This window comes from Taeniopygia guttata, chromosome 30 (genome assembly GCF_048771995.1).
Source record: "Taeniopygia guttata chromosome 30, bTaeGut7.mat, whole genome shotgun sequence".
Lineage (NCBI taxonomy): Eukaryota > Metazoa > Chordata > Aves > Passeriformes > Estrildidae > Taeniopygia > Taeniopygia guttata.
In genome coordinates, this window is record NC_133055.1 from 9,156,825 (window position 1) to 9,170,335 (window position 13,511).

Below are 13,511 nucleotides of genomic sequence, written 5' to 3' on the forward strand. Positions count from 1 at the left end.
TGTCCACCTTCAATTGGTCACCCCAAGTGTCAGTATCTAAACCTGACCCCTGACTGGATGGACCTCTTCCTTCCAAAAAAAAAATTCTCTTCCCGTGTCAAACCATGACAGAGACGAAAGGGTGACAAAAGGGACAGAGGGGACAGCAGAGCCCTCCAGGGAGGGGACACACGGGACCACAGGAGGTCACAGGGGCCACTGTAGGAGGCCACAACTGCCACCAGGCCCCTGACACCTCTCCTGTCCCCTCCCCAGCTGTCCCCCCACCAGCTGCTGGAGGTGATGGTGGCCGTGGTGGCCGCACTGGGCGAGCTGGTGGCCACCCTGAGAGAACTGATGGCCACCGTGGCCAGGCCGCACAGGGACGTGCTGCTGGCCGTGTCCCCAGAGTTCCTGCGGGTGGCTGTGGGGACCTTGATCTTTCACCTCCAGGACGCCCTGCGCCACTACCGTGTCCCCTCCCTGGGCCACCGCCCTGTCCCCTCCCTGGGCTGGACCCTGGCCAACCTCGGGGACACCCCAGGGACCACCTGGGCCTGTGTGAGAGCCCTGGCCAGCGCCAGGCGTGTGCTGGACAGGCTCATGGACAGCTAGGCCCGGCTGGCCAAGGCGGCCACCGAGCTCCGCGACGCCTGCAGGGATGCGGCCACCGGGAGGGGACAGCGGCTGGAGCTGCACCTGGGGCTGCTGGGGGACTTGGTGGCCGCGTGTGACAAAGCCACCACGTTCCCCAGGAGCTGCAGCGCCGGCTCAGGGACATCGAGGCTGCCCTGGAGGGGACAACAGATGTTCCGATTTCCGTGCGGCCTTGGTGGCCACAGCAGCCGAGGCTGAGCAGCTGTGGGAGGCCAGTGCCCGCCTGGCCACGCGTCACCTGCTGGGGACACCTGGGGACATCAACACCCTCTTCTTCTGTCCCTCTCTTGGCCACGGTGGCTGTGCAGTGGCCGAGCGGTGCCAAAGAGCCATGGAGGACATCCCGAGGCTGCTGTGCACAGAGCAACATCACCACTGGGCCGGCATCAGGCCGGTGTCACCTCGGCAGAGACTCGGGGACATTCTGAGGGCACTTTGGGAGCACTTGGGGACACTTTGGGAAGGCGTGTGGCGCGCTGGTGGGGGCGGGGGGGGTGAACGAGTCTCCCCTCAGTGCATTGCAGGAGACCCGGCTGTGATTTGGGGGCCGGGGGGGTCCCCAGGCAGCCCCCGCTGCTGAGCACTGACCCTGCCCCGGGGGGTGCCGGGACCCCCCAAAAACCACACCCGCACCCCCTTCAGTGCCCCCGAAACCCCCTCGAGCACTGACCCCCCCCTCACCGGGCACTGGGACGAGTGGAGACCCCCTCTCAGTTTTCTGGGGGTCGAGATGACCCCGAGATTGTGAAAAGTCCTTTTCTCCCAGCCCGCGCAGGCAGAGAAGGAGTCAAGATGCGGAGCTTTGCTTCTCAGGGCCGTTTATTTTCCCTTTTCTCTAACAGCTTTGTCCGCTCTGCTGAGCTCTGTCTAGCAGGTCGGTCTGTGGCAGTCTCCCTGCCCTCAGGGCGCTGTTTGCCTTCTACACTAAAAACTACCTGTACTGTGTTTACAATAACGTGCCAATATCTATCATTTATGTTGGACAGTGTGTCTCTACCTTCAACCAACAGAAAAGTGTCACCATCACAGCAAGACATGGAGGGCAAAAAGAAAGAGAAGAAGGTCAGGACACACCCAGATCCCTCCACCTTGTCCCATTGAACCCCGTATTTTAGAATGTTAAAATGCTACTTTTCCACCCTGTGTTAATTCACCTACCACGCTACTCAAACCCTTGTGCCTTGTAATTCCCCATACAAAGTCGGCAATTTTCTCCAGGGGCTAAAACCACAGCCACCGGTGTTCTTGACACCATGCCAAGGTCTCCGAGGCCCCTGCCAGGGTCTCGAGCCATCCAGGGCAGCCAGAGGGATGTCCTGGATTCTGACACCCCCCAATTACCGAGCAGTGGGAGCCCCCAGGGCACTGCCCCCCCTCACCAAGCACCGGGATAGGGACCGGCCCCCCCTCGAACCCTGGGAACCCCACAAGCACCGGGACCCCCCCAGGCAGCGCCACCCCCGTGCACTGGGACAGGGACCGGGCCCCCCTCATGCACCAACACCGCCGAGCACTGGGCCCGGACCCCCTTTGTGCCCCCCATCCATGAAGGAGGTTCCATCCCCTCCCCTTTGACCCCCCAGAGCCGCGGGACCCCCAGGAACAGTGCAGGGACTGTGGGGGACCCCAAGGGCTCGGGGGGGACAGGGTGGTTCACCAGCACTAGGGGAGTCCCTTAGGGTTTGGTCCTTTCCCCCCCGTTGTCTCCCAGGACCCCCTGTTATCATCAGCGCCCCCCCCCAATTTACTGGGATCCCCCCATTCACTGCTTTTCCCCTTCACCAAACCCCCCAAATCGCTGGGACCCCCCGAGCCATGAGCCCCCCCCAGTGCACCAGGACCCCCCACTCACCTCCCATCCCCCATCCATGGGAACCCCCCCAAAACACAGCAGCACAAGGAGAAGAAGCCAACACCTTCCCCACACCCAGCATGGATCACCAGGACCACGGATCAGCAGGGCTCTGCCCCACGGGGGTCACTGGGGATCATCCAGCCCGGATCCTCCCATGGGGGATGGAGCTGGAGCAGCGCACCAAGCTCTTCCCTCACTCTCTTCCCTCACTCCAAGCTCTTCCCTCACTCTCTTCCCTCACTCCAAGCTCTTCCCTCACTCTCTTCCCTCACTCCAAGTTCTTCCCTCACTGCAGGCACTCACAGGGCTTCAGTTAGTGGTGCCTCCGTTGGTGCTGGGTCAAGTGAGAGCTCCTGAAGAATCTCTTCCCACACTTCCCACACTCGTAGGGCCTCTCCCCGGTGTGGATGCGCCGGTGCCTGGTGAGGTGGGAGTTGCGGTTGAAGCCCTTCCCGCAGTCGGGGCAGCGGAAGGGCCTCTCCTCTGTGTGAATCCGCTCATGTACGAGGAGATTTGAGCTGGTCCGAAACCTCTTCCCACACTCCCCACACTCGTAGGGCCTCTCCCCAGTGTGGATCCTCTGGTGCCGGATCAGGCTGGATCTCTGGCTGAAACCCTTCCCACATTCCAAGCACTTGTGGGGCTTCTCCCTGCCATGAGACTTCTCCACCAGCTCCGAGCTCTGGCTGGATCTCCGCCCGCCTTCCTGGCTCAGGGGGGCTCTTTCCTCCCCGCAGCTCCCTGGGCTGGGTTTGCAGCTCCTCCTCCTGCAACATCTGCGGGGCTTTTCCTCCTCCTCCATCCAGACACGCCCAGGGAATGAAAAATCCTGGTTTGGGGAAAAAACAAGAGGAGAGCACCTTGGACTGGAGATTCCTCCTTGCCCAAGGTCATCTCAGGAAGTCATTGGGAATCTTGGGTCTGTAAGAACCTCCAAAACACCAAAATGTAGCCCAAAAATCCCACAAACTTCAAGATACAGATCAAAGACTCCCCAAACATCACAAGTCAGCAAAAACCTCCTCCAAAACATAAAGATTCAGCTGCCACACAAAACCAAAGAATTAAAATTTAGCCCAAGCAAGCTCAGAAACACCAAGATTCACCCCGTGAAAATCCTGGATCCCCCTCCACAGTCACCTGCTGTATGTGGGGGGAAAAATGCTTCTGGGGCTGGGGGGAGACAGCTTATACACAGGGGGGTGGAACCTTCTGCTGCTTCCTCTTTCTGCTCCTTCTCCTCCTCCTGTGTCTCTATTCTTCCTCACACTCCTCTTCCTCCTGCTATTCCTCCTTCTCCTGCACAATCCCACCTTCTCCTGCCACCTGCATCGTTTGACCATTCTGTTCCTCAAGCCTGCTTCTCCTTCCCTTCTCCTCCTGCCCCCAGGCCCAGCACCCACTGCCGGCTCCCTCTTCCCCCCCGACCCACAGCATCCCAGCCGAGGGGCAGGGATGGAGCTGGGGCAGGTCGGGCTGGGGCAGTGCTGGGCTCTCGGCCGCTCCTGCCCGCACTCGGTCCCCACTGCAGCCGCTCCCGCCAGGACAGCGCGGGGGGGCCCGGCCTTGGCGCTGCCCCACTCCCACCTCCCCAAATTCCCCTCGCGGGGGCGATGGGGCCGAGGGGAGGAGTCCAGTTGGGGAAGGCTCAGAGGGCCAGGGAGCTGTAAACAAGGGAGTGACAGGAGAAGGAATCGGTTTTAGAAAATGTTATTAATTGATGACACAGACTGCTGCTCAGCCAAGGTCCTGCTCAATTCATGAACTTCCAGAAGAACAACAAAGACTTAACAGAGCCATGAATATCATTTGCTATATAAAAGCAGGGAGCATATTAAGGGAGTATGTAGTAGGTGGATTGGGAAGTCTGCAGCTCTCAAATACTTCAGCCAATGGGGAAAGCAGAGGGAGATGTGGCCAGGAGAATTAGGGTGAAAAGGAGGCTGTGTCCTCCAACAATTTGAGAGATCCCATGGGGAAAGTACCATGGCCTCTCCCATTTTTAGAAATGAAATTAATTTCACAGGACTCCTCTGTCTGCTTTGTGGACAGAATCCTCTGGTGATGTCAATTTTCCCGCACACCCTGGGGCAGGGAGTGCAGCTGAAGGTGCCTCACCCACTTTGGGTGATCGCCCTTGGCTGGCGGCGGCACCGGGGATTGATTGGGGACCCGGGAGTGACCAGGAGACAGACGAGTGACACATCAGGGGGTCTGTGAAGAGTCAGCAGGGAGAGAGCACTGAAAATCTCATCAGTGAGTGCCCTGGGATCTTCGGGGAGTGAACATGGCAGGGCACCCATGGAGGGGAGAAAAGGAAAAGCCAGGGAGGGGTCCTGGCCAAAGGGATGATGATCCCAAAATGTCTCTGAAGGGTCCCTTGGGAGAATGCTGAGGTAGTTTGCACATTCCCCCAGAGGTAATTAAGGACATGGACACCCAGGGGGGCAATAAGAGAAGGGGAGAAGGGATTTGGACAACAGCGGATGGATGGTGTTGGTGTGCTGGGAAGAGATTGGGTGAAGAGGAGTGTGCAGCAATATGGTTCAGGCAAGAAGCAGCAGGAGGAATCTATGTGGTAAGAAAAAGGATGATGGAAAAGAGGAGGAAGAGAACAATACAGAGGACTGAGATGTTTTTCAGCAGGGTCTTATCCTGACAATTTGCCAGCTGATACTTTGAATTCCCAGTTTCCAGGAGAGGAAAAGAAGGAGGTCAGGATGTCAGGGGTTTCTCTGTGGTGGGCAGCGGCAGCAGCGGGCGCAGAGGTGCGGGACCGGGAGCAGGGCTGGGGGCCTGTGGGGAGCTGCGGGGCCGGGCCGGGGCTGTGGGGCAGCCGGGGCTCAGCGCTGGGCGCTGCCTGACCCCACCAGCCCCGGGCAGGGCCGGCAGTGGCCCCCGGCCCCCAGGAGGCTGCGGGACGCCCCGGCCGCTGCCCGGCCCCGGGGAGCTGCCGGCCCTGCCCGCCGGGGGGGCCGCCTTTGGACACTGCGGCAGGACAGGCACCGGCTCTGCCACACGGGCTGTGCAGGGGACCCTGAGCACAAGGAGCAAAACAAAGGAACATCTGGGACATGCAGAGTGCTCATGGATGGATCTGAAAGGTGATGACCTGATTGAGGGTCCAAGTTGTGTCCCACTGTGATTTGTTGGAGTTTGGGTGCGGGGAGGAGGAATGTTTTGGAAGGTTTTAATTCTGGATGTAGTGTGTATCTTTTATTATAGTAGTAGCTTAATAACGTTCTTTCTCCTTTATTTCTAAGCTTAGGCCTGCTCCGCTCTGTTCCTTATTGCATCTCACAGCACTTATTTGGGAAGCTGGATTTCCATGGGGACACAGGCATTGTGTCAGCATCAAAACATGACATGATGGTACATGAAGGATCAGGATTTTCTGTGAAGGATTTGGCTTGGGTCCCTGCAGAAAGGAAAGATTTTGCAGAAAGCTCAGCAGCTCTCAGAGGATGAGCACCCACAGGCAGTGACCAGGGCTGCAGGAGTGGCACAAGAAGGCCCTGCAGCACTTGGGCACAAAGGCACAGCAGCTGAAGGCAAGGAGGGATGAGCAAAAGGCCAAGCTGAAGACAAAGGCCATGGCAGAGTTCCTACAGCCCCTGAGGGACCAACCCCAGGGCCCAAGGGGGCCCCAGCACCCAGGGGACGGCCTCGGTCACAAGCACCTGGCAGAGGCATTGCCTTCCTGGCCAGGGCAGAGCCCACCCAAACAGCCCCTGGGAAGGAGTCGGGGCTCCAGCTGCAGCCCACAAGGACACTGCAAGCACAGACAGCAGCACCCTCAGGAGGAGCGAGTCCACCCCTGCATGGACATGGATTGTCAGGGCTCTCTGAGCTCCCATCCCACCGGGGACCCACCACACTGCAGCCCTGGAGAACATCCAGGCTGCGTCTGCATCCAGAGGAGGCCTCTCCTGATGGACACAGGGGCCTCTCCATCCACTCTGAATCTTACACCTAAGGGGGGAAAATTGTAAAGGAATGTTTTCATTATTAAGGGAATAACTGGGAAAGCTGAGCTGGTATCATTTGTTCAATTAGGAGCTATGGGAGGTTAATTTGAACTAAACTAATTTTTTTCTCTTCCTACTGTGATTGTAATTATCTAGGAAGGAATTTGATTATGGCATTGTAATATTGTAAAAGGTGATACAAAGGTTATTGCTGCTGTACCTTTGTGTCAAATGTCTGGACTTTTTAACCCCAGACAGCCTCCATGCTGTGGTATGGACAGGAGAAAGAGAGCAAAACCTGAGAAAATGAAGAACCAAAAATATTGATGCCTCAGCTCTGGCTCTTCCAGACTCAGAAAAGAAATTGGAATTGTAGGGGAATGTTCAACAGGGCCATGCCAAAGGAATTCCTGGGCCAACAAGTTCCACCCAGTGGCCACAGTGGCCTCATTGTCTGCAGAATTTTGCAGCCACAGCTTCAACGAGAACCGAGGCCCAAAACCTGATGACAACAGGATCTCCAACTGTTCCAGTCTGCCATCAAGTTCAAGCTTTGATAACCAAAAGAGCCTCGCAATGGATGAGCAGTGCTCAGTTATTACAGTGTGAAACTTGTTCAGTGGCACAGGAGGATTCAGAACTGAGGACAGGGGAAGGGTTTAACCCAGCCTCCTGTTTGAACAGCCCCCAGAGGGGCTGGGAAGAAACCCAGCACTGCATTCCAGTGACACAGCTCCAGACCCAGCCTGGGAGAGATTCGGGAGACATTGCCTGGCCTGAGGCAGAAAATGTCTTTGTGGATGGCTCTTCAAGGGCAGCAGAAGGGAAAAGAGTTCCAAGACACGCTGTTATTGAGGAAAGGGAATCAGACAAAGCCCAGGTTACCCCCCATGGTCAGCTCAACCGGCACAGCTGTGTGTGCTTGTAAGAGCCTGGAACTGACATGCCCTGAGCAGGAAGGCTTCAATATCTTCTGGTGACACCATCGCACCTAACAGGGGGGCAAAAGCAATTCTGATTGCTCAGCAGCCACTGGATCACTTATTAAGGTATTTCTAAAAGGAGTAATTCATATAAAAGGGATTGTGGAAGTCAAAGACTCAGAGAGCAGAACTCATTTTACAGGAAAGATCCTCCAGGGGGTTATGGCAGCTTTAGGAATACAATGGGACCTCCAGAACCCCTGGCACCCTCACAGCTCAGGCTGGGTACAAAGAATGAAAGGGGAAAGAAAGAAACACCTTTGGAAGCTGGGGATAGAAACCAAGATGCCATGGGTACGGCTTTTGCCATTGGCTTGGGCAAGAAGAAGAGCCAGACCCAGGGCAGATATTCAATCATTTCCCCTTGGAATTGATCTCGGGAATTCCTTACCCTGGGAATTCTCTACCTAGTGCAGGGTGGAGATAAGGGATGCACAGTTAAAGCAGTCTGTGGCCAGAATCCTGTCTCTGGTGCCATCTCTCCCCCAGGAAGCTGGGCTGGCACAGAGCCTGCCTTGGCACTTTGCTGTTGCCAACATCCCAGCAGGACATCGGCTCCTGCCTAAGGAGTGCAGAGCAGCACCACTGGTGGCCAAGTGGCGTGGCCCGTGCCAAGTGGCCCCGAGGCCAGAAACAGCCGCCAGCACAGCTGAGCACGGGGGGACCCCTCAGCCTCGGCTCCAGGTCTCTGCAGCCCCGGAGATTTGCACTTCCCGCCTGCAGCAGGAGGATGGGAGGCCCCCACTGAGCCTGCACTGAAGGCAGCGCAGCAGCAGCCAGGGCTCCACAGCGGGGCAAGGCCCTGGGGCTGCCCACACATCCTCTGCTGAAATCCTCGGCCTGGCCACCCTCCTTTGGCAGCTCCAGCCACCGGGGACAGCCCTTGCTGCCACTGCTGCAGCTTCAGCGCTCTCTGGGCCTGCCCTGCCACAGCTGCTGGGCAAGAGCACGGGACAATTCCACTCTGGCTCTCACTTACACTCACACACTGCCCTGCCTGCCATGGCATTGATGGAAAATACACCAGCTCATAGACTTTAACATTGTTAACCTTTGATTTCTCTACTCAGGCTTGCTTTGCCTTGGCCCTGGGGAAAGAAATGTTAAAGGTTTTGTTAAGGGATGTCACACCACTCAATGGAGATGAGTTTAACACCTTAACACACCGGGAATGGCCCAAAAGATACCCACAAAGATAATGCCCAGCAGCAACACATCAACCCCAGCAGCAAACAGCAACCAACACCTACCCCAGACACTGCCAGGGCTGCAGACACCTGGTCTGCAAAAGGCTGAGAAGGAAATCCAGCACTTCCCACCTCATTAACAGCAGAAGCAAAGAAATCCGGGTCCAATAGGAAACCAAATACTAAAACCTGCACAACTTGAAACTACAGAACATTAAACCAGTGGATTTAGATTGCTTTAGACTGTATTAAGTTAGGGAAAAATCAAGTAAAACCCACGTGTCATGGAACAATTTTCTCTGCAAACCCGGGCTATGTGGCGATGGAATGATTTCTGTTGCACATCCTGGCCAGAATAACGAAATGCCTTTACTCTAACACTAAACATATTGGTGGAGTTTTTCGTTTTCCTGTAGCTTCAGTGCAAAGTATATAGCATGAGAATATTTTTTAAAATAATCCTACTTCTATATGGCTAGTTAGGTTTGCTCATGGATGTGAGAATGGGTTTTTACTCTGAGAAGAACGAGAAAAAAATTAATGGCCTTGGAACTTTTTTGTGTGTTCTTGTTTCACTTTTAGCGATGCCAAAATTTTGGTCAGGGTTTTTTGACATTCACCTTTAGGCTGCATTTTGCAAAACTAGAAGAGATTTAAAGGTGCCATTTTAACTCATAAACATTAAACAGAGGATTTGAAGGGGAAAAAAAAATCAGCAGGTTGTAGAGGGGCACATGTGAGGCTGCTGAAGGCTGCTCTGGAAGAGAAGCTGCATTCCAGGCACCCGAGGAGGAGCTTTAGAAATGCAAATTAACACTGATGGGGCAGAGTGGGGACAATGTACCTGGCTCTTCTTGCCTGGGGCAGGAATTGGCTGATTCCCTCTGCCCCTCACCCCAAGCTCTGCCTGCTTGCACAGATGGAATCTGCACAGCTGAAGGCAGAGCCCATGGTGAGGATCTGACTCTGAAACAGAAATGGCTGAGGCTGCAAAGGGAAACAGCAAATGGAGGATGTTGTGAAAATTTCACTAAAATAAGGGGGAGATCATCCCTCTGCCCACTCCAACATCTGCTGCCACTGTCTGTGCTGTACAGGGTGTATCAGAGCACTGGGGCTTTTGCTAGAACAAGTTCAGGGAAATTAGTTGGAATTCAAGTATTTGATGATGTATTTAGAAAAATGCAGTCATTGATGCAGCCCCAGCTTGAGGGAGCACCCAGAAATGGGGAAAAGATGAAGGGCCACCAGAACAAATCCTACAACAACATGGACCAGCCCCTGGGAACCCAAACCAATTCATATCAGGAAGCAGAGAACCCATTTATCATTTCAATGGCATCATTAGATTAAAAGCTGTCCTCAAAAGAAGAACCAACCAGACAGCTCCAGCTCCTGACCTTCCTGCCGACCAATCCACTGAAATGAGGAACACAACATTTCACCAGGGGATGAGATCAGATTATCTATGAGCAGAAAAAGAGGGAGTTTGTGAAAACCAAATGGCTCAAACTGATGTTGGCAAAGAGACGAAAAAGGAAAAGTGTTGAGAAAGATAACAAAGGAAATAGGAGAGCAGTTTATGTATTGGTCCAAACATGGAAAGGATGGGAATGGGACACACTTTTGTGGCTCCCCTGCACACCAGAGGTTAAACAAATGCTGCTTCTCCTCTTCTGTGCTGCAGCAACTCTCATCTTTTCACCGTGCTCCACACCTTGGCAGTGCAGCTCATCCAGCAGCTGAGCCAGGGGATGCAGGTGGCAGCCAGGCCTCCTGATCCACAAAGGGCTACAAAAGGACAGGGAATGAGGGCACCGAGAATAATCCCAAAACCAAAGAGGATGCGGGAAGAACAAAACAGAGTCCAGGAGTGAATCTGACTGGAGATAGGGGCAGGGACTTGTAGATAAGGAAGTAACGGGGGAAACCCTCAGTTCCAATAAATTTCACAAATTGAGCCACACAATTTCTCAAAGTCCCGCTACATTCCCGAACTTCCAGGAGAACAAAGGCTTAACAGAGCCATGAATATCGGCTGGTATACAAAAGGAGGGTGGATATTAACGAGGACAGGCAGCAGGCGCATCGGGAAGTCTGAACCTTCCAAGGACCTCAGCCGGTGGGCAAAGGCAGAGGGAGATGCGGCCGGGAAAATGAGGATAAAAAGGAGGCTGCGGACTACAACCATGGCAGAGAGCGCACGGCAAATGCCCCACGGCCTCTCCCCCTGCTCGGCAATAAAGTCACTTTTACAGGACTCCTCGCTCTCCTCCGGCCACAGAAACCTCCGGCGACGGGAATTTCCCCGCACGCTCCCGGCCGCGGGGCAGCCCCCTCTGTCCTACCCACAGCAGCCGGGCCGAGCCAGCGCTGCTCCGGCAGCGGCTCCTGCCCAGGCCCCGGCGGGAAGGAGACCGCGGGCAGCCGCTCCCGCCGCGCCCTCAGCCCGGGGCCGGCACGGGCCGGACACGGCACCACCGACCCGCCGCAGCCCCCTGCCGCCCCCTCTGCCCGCAGCCAGCCCCGAGCCCCCGCAGAACCCAGCGCGGCTCCCACCTGCGCCAGGGCCGCCTCCGAGCTCCGCCGACGCCGCCTCACCGCGCTCCGGCCGCTGCCGCCGCTCCCGGGCCCGCACAGACGCTCCCGGCGCCAATGGCGCCGCTGCCCGCCCACGGCCGCCCTCAGCCCGCCGCCGGGGCCGTGCTGCGCCCCGCTCCCACCAATCAGCGCGCCGCAACCACGACTGACGGCACCAGCGGCCAATGGCAGCGAGCTGGGGGCGGGCTCTGCGCACGGCCCAGACTCGCCCCGCGCTCTCAGGGCCCCCCGCGCTGCGTGAGGGCAAAGCCGGAGATGAGCAACAGCCCCGGGACGGGCCCGGGCCCGAGGCGGGATTGAGCTGCCCACACAAACAAACTTCTCCGCACCTCCCGCCACGGCTTTCCCGGCCCTGCGCCTTCCGTGCCTCCGCCTCTGCGGGAAGCCCGGGAGCCTCCCTTCTCCTGCCCCTCATTAGTGCATCGGTGCTTCGCTTTCATTTCCCCCAAAAAGGCAAACCTGCCCAAAGCCCTGTGGGTGAGCGGGGGAGGGGAGAGATTTCTGGCAGAAAACTCCCAAGAGTCAGAGCAGGATGAGGAGAAGTCAGTGCAGAGCCTTAAATGCAGCTTTCCCCACGCCTCCCTGCTCCCAGCTGCACCTCCTCCCCCGGCAGGGCAGGAGACAGGGAATGGGGCCGTGCTCAGCTCATCCCCCGCGGCTTCTCCCTCTGCTCAGGGACAGGAGTCGTTCCCTGCTGCACCCTGCGCTCTCTCCCAGCCGAGACTTCTCCAGGAACTTCTCCGAGCCGAGTCCATCCCCTGGGCCACAGCCCCCTCCAAGTGCTGCAGCGTGGGTCACTGTGCCACGGGCTCGGTCCTGCCAGGCCAGGCTGCTCCAGCGGGGCCCCTCTGCCCACGGGGTCACAGCCTCCTCTCAGGCATCCCCGAGCTCCAGCCTGGCTCCTGCAGGGGCTGCAGGGGGATCTCTGCATCCCCACGGACCTGCAGGGGGATCTCTGCATCCCCACGGACCTGCAGGGGGATCTGTGCAGCCCCATTGTAATATAAATTATGGAATAATTCGTGATTATGTAAAATATACACGAAGTCAGTTGTGCTAGTAGAAAAAGATTCTTAACGTTTTAAAAGACCTGAAGACCCAGCCGGGAAAGACTGGAAACCACAGATGACAGAGAAAGAAAGACCTAATTTACAATTGAAAAAACGTGGCTCCCTGCAGTGTTGGGCTCTTTCCGGGGATACTCCACGAGATGCCCAAGGTGAAAAATGCACATATGTTAGTTTGAATAGTAGTGCTGTATTAACATTTTAATAGTACTGTAAATGTAGTTGTGTAGTTAAATTGAAGCTTAAGTAGTTAAAATAGAAACTATATATCTGGGTTTTCTTTTAAGGAATGATATACTCGCTTTGACATAACCATCACAAAACACCTAAATCTTGCAAAGAAGAGGAATTTATGGTTTTCTTGTCAGAAGAATCTAATTTCTTCAGGCCTTGCTCAGACTCGAAGACGCCATGGGGATTAAAGGAAATAGTTGGCATATAACAGACAGAGTTTCTTGTTTTAAATAGAATGTATGCATAACCATGAAGGATATATGAATATGCAATAGTGTAGTTTTAGGAGTGATTCCTTTGTTCACAAGGTATGCTTGTTGTGGCTTAAGTGCCCCAGAGCATCTGGACATCCTCAATTCTTTGCTTTTTATTGTCTTGTAATTGTCCTAACTCTAAATTTTTATTACTCTAATTGTATTACTATTTTAATAACCATGTTATTATTATTAAAAATTTAACAGCCAAGTGATTGGCGTTTTTCACAATTATGGTAGCAAAGGATGGTTTCTAACACCTTTCTGCCGGGGCCTTGGAGAGTCAGGGTGAGGAAGAGGGTCCTGCCCTATTTAGGCAGCCTCGCTCTGTTCCCCTGGTGTGTGACCAGACACAGGTTATGATCCATGGGCAAAAGGAGACAATAAAACAAAGAAAAGGGAAAGCATTCCCTAAAACCACAGTAATTAGCCCCAAGACTAAAGTGTACACGAAGAACCAAGACCCAAGGACAAAGGATAGGTGAGTATTTGTTGGGATGGGGCGGATAAGGGGGGAATGAATGTGTGTGACAGAAGCTGCTGGGTATCCCAGACTTGCCAAGTGATTGCTGTAGTCTCTCATGCTGCTTTTCGTCTTTTTCATGTGAAAAACGGCCAGTAAAGAGACCAAGGGAGTGATAAAAAAGAGAGAATCCCTCCCAGAGAAACTGGGACTGGATCTTAGGAAGAAGAGGAACCCCGTGGAGTGCCGGATTGAGGGATAAG

At 55.2% G+C, this 13,511-nt stretch overlaps 1 protein-coding gene across 1 annotated transcript in view; it reads left to right on the forward strand.

The window, feature by feature from the left end:
• LOC140680877 (uncharacterized) overlaps nucleotides 1-13,511 on the forward strand; it is a 359,672-nt gene that overhangs the window by 207,833 nt on the left and 138,328 nt on the right. The gene's annotated exons all lie outside the window — the stretch shown is intronic.